The sequence below is a fragment of the Lactuca serriola genome, chromosome 1, assembly GCF_051521515.1.
Source record: "Lactuca serriola cultivar US96UC23 chromosome 1, Lser_US96UC23_V15, whole genome shotgun sequence".
In the NCBI taxonomy this organism is placed as follows: Eukaryota; Viridiplantae; Streptophyta; class Magnoliopsida; order Asterales; family Asteraceae; genus Lactuca; species Lactuca serriola.
Window position 1 is genome coordinate 244,695,465 of NC_136408.1, and position 3,816 is coordinate 244,699,280.

The 3,816-nt window shown below is 31.6% G+C and overlaps 1 pseudogene; it reads right to left on the reverse strand.

Annotated features, from left to right (window-relative positions):
• Positions 1 to 1,403: 1,403 nt before the first annotated feature.
• LOC145066926 (S-type anion channel SLAH4 pseudogene) lies at positions 1,404 to 3,325 on the reverse strand (annotated as a pseudogene).
• Positions 3,326 to 3,816: the final 491 nt, after the last annotated feature.

A 3,816-nucleotide genomic window follows, 5' to 3' on the forward strand; every position in this document is an offset into this window, starting at 1 on the left:
AAACTCTAAATTAGTGAATTCATAGGTTTATTAAACTGTGAATATACTATTTAAGTTTTTATTACATGATTATGTATATAGATCGAATTTGGAAGAAATGATGGTTACAACGGTGACACAAGTGGTTGGTGACAGTGTGTTGTAGTGGTTGCTGATAGTAGAATTTGTGGTTAACTTCTTTGATTTTTTGAATTATTGTAAAATTAATTGTATTATGTTGTGAATTTTATGTATTAAACTGTAAATGAACTATATGGAATTATGTAATATATATTTTGTGTTACAATACAAATGAAAATATTAAACTGTAAAAATTATGAATTTGTCATTTTCTTATAAAAAATGACAAGAAAAAAAATGATTTTTAAATGTTTAATAAGCATATTCATATGTTTAATAACTATAAAATGGAGGTTCTTAGAGTTTTTTTAGTTCTTATTTGAACCTCTCCTTTTATATATATATATATATATATATATATATATATATATATATATATATATATATATATAAAAGGGCTTGAGAAGTTAAAGACATGGGAAGTTTTAACAAAACTTCTCTCTTTTATAATTTTACTATTTTAATTTTACTTTTTTATATTTTTGGTATTAAACTTTCACTTTTACTTTTGTACAATCATTTTTTTATTTTTTATTATTTTTGTCTATCGTATTCTTCTATTATTTTTTTTTCTAAAATGATTCAGTTGTGACTTTTCTTACATGTTTTTTATATTTTCTAAAAAATGCTTTGTTTCTTTAATCCATTTACAATTTTGTCTCCCATTTTTCAACGTTATTTTATTTTGATACTTTTTTTTTTCTTCTATAATCAACATACTTTTTAACATTCAGACTTTCGTCATATGTTTTTTTAAAAGGTTTATAAATTCAATCAATTTTTTTTTATTCTTTGGGAATTTTCATTTAACATATTTTTCTACCATTTTTTTTTATTTTTTATTTTTTAAAAAGAGTGACTCGTGCAACGTCCGGGCCTTTTCCTAGTTGATATCATGATGTGTTTGAGACGTTTCGTTTTTAACAAATTATTTTTACATGTTTAAATCTACTTAGTTTCATATAGATTAGTTTGAATTTTTTTTAAAAAGGTTCTTCCAAAAATCCATACACTTCTCACATCGTCGCATCCAGGAGAATCATGTGAAATGCACATAACAGCTTGGTGGTTACATATGAGCGTGGTACCCACAATGAGGCCACTTTACGTTGCCCCACACTGCTGACTGCTGAGATTCCACCTCTTGGCAATTAAATTTTATAAGGATACCACTTTTGAACCAATTGTTACATATGGCGTGGGGATTAAAAGAAATTAAATATATCACATTATTCAAGATTTAGTTAACACAACAAAAGATATATTACAAGGATTATGAAACATTACACATTTGTAGACCCTAAACTAGTGGAGAAAATAAGGGTTGGTTTGTGAACAAGCAAATGAATCTTCAATATGGAACAAACAAACAAAGAAATGAACACAAGAACCGAAATACCCGATAAAAGGATCGCCAATCCGACTGTTGCCTTGCCCTTCACCTGTTGAGCATACGATATGGAAGCAAGAGCAAGGAAAGTGAGTGGGAATGAGAATGCCCACCATGCCACACTGAACCTTCTCACCGATTTCTTAAAAAGCAATGGTCGACTTGTCTGCAAAACACCAAATTTAATTAGGCTCAAATTATCCATGCATAGTTAGATGTGATAAAATTTACAAATTGGTTAACAAGTCAAAATATTCCAGCATTTTTTTTAGTAAAACGATTTAGGAATGTAACCATTTGAATCTTCTTAAGGCAATTTTTGATCAATTTGAGTGGTTAGAGATAAAATATAGGACAAAATGAGAGAAATAGTAATTACTTTCATTAAGTATAGCAACGATTAAACTTTTTTATTTCTTCTAATTATAGCATTGCATTTTAAAAAGTACCAATAGTATGCCAATGTCATGTGTATACAAAACAACTTTTGCTGTTATAGTTGGTTAATAAAAATATTAAAAGTATAATGTTATAACTGGATAGATTTTCAAAGTGCAATGCTTTAATAAGAAAAAAAAAATCAAAGGTAGAATATTGTAACTGAAAAAATGAACGTAGGATATTATAATGCATAAACAAATGAAAGCATGTTATGTCTTGCATTTAGCCAAAATATAACTCGAATCCACAGATTTAGATAAATGGGTCGAAGTTTTAACACAAGATTGGGAGGGAAAGGAAGTGAAACAAGCTTTTCTAGGGCTAATTTCAATGATTAGATGAGGTTGATATTTATGTCTTTTGCACAAACGAGAGATTGATGACAAGTCCAATGCACACCAAATATAATATAATGCATGTCATGTTTTGTCATTTCTATAATATATTGGGCCTATATAATTCTAAATCAGCTACAAAAGAAGGAAATGAGCATACCAAAGATACAAAAAGAAAGAGTGATAGAAAAAAGAGCATCTTGCAAATGATATCAAAGCTTCCATTAATGGATTCCCAAGCTAAAGTAGCCATGCTCGGGGTGGCTACAAAGAGGAAGAAAACAGGTCTGAGATTAGACGGAATATGATTACTCCCCGATAACCTCTGGTAAAGCGTGATGAATACCACTACATAATGTGTCATCCCAAATGTAAACAGACAAATCCGAATTTCCTTCCATCCTGTCTCATCTGCTGCATGGGATGATAACGATGCTACCAAGTTCCCTATTACAGATATTTGGATCGTAGGGTTAGCCATGATAGAGAGAAACCGCTTCTCAGACGTGAACCACTGCCCATAGACCTTAACATCAAGAGCCAACAATGGAACGATTAGCAACCACCATATGTATCCATAGACATGCTTATCTGGGAAAAAGAACAAAGGGGTGGACTCGAGTAACAGAAGCCATGAAATCGAAGGTGCAAACAAATAATTCATGCCTACATGGTGACAACATTCGGCTTTCACGAGGTCAAAGTGGAAAATGCATCTCGTTATGTAGAGAAGAGAGAGAGATACGAGGGTGCATAGCGTTAGGCACCAGAAGACTGTGGAGGTGGTGGCGATAATGGTGTGGAGGTTTGAGGTCCGGTGGTGTTGGTTTATACTTTTCCAAAGTAAAGCTTGGGCACCAGCAGATATGCATATCCTGAAGTAGCCAGCATTGATCTTGGTTATTATCGATGAATGCAATCCGTTTGAATCTGCCGTTGAGGGTTGTTCTTGGTTATTCTCCATTATGGCTGGCTGTTGATGGTGGCTTACGGTGGTGTGGCAGTCGATTATAGATTCTAATTTCCTCTGATCCACCATTGTTGTACGTTATATGAGGATGCGATGTGCATTTAATGAGGGGAGATGATTTCTCATTAAGATCATTATCTGGTGGCTTCCATGCATGCAGACATGTGTCTCAAGAATGTGCTCAAAGCACAACGTGATTTGAAGTTAAAAAACTCTTATGGAATTCAGTTTCAGATTGTGATTATAGAATTGGAAGATGTTTCCCATGAATCAAACTTGTTAATGAGAATCGTGTCTTAATCGTGTTACCTGGATGTTGGGATGTGTATCCATGCAAAACTAAAATTGAAATTTGATAAACCATAGATGTTAGTTTAATTATAACAATTCAATTTTTACATATTATTCTGGATATTGTTAGCTAATGTTTGGGTAATAGCATATATTTTGTGGTTACTTTATATTAATTACGGTAGATTCTATATTTAGTCTTAATTAGTTAGGTTAAATATTTCAGTTAAATTCTAATCAATTTGTAACCTTTTCTTTTTCAACAGAAA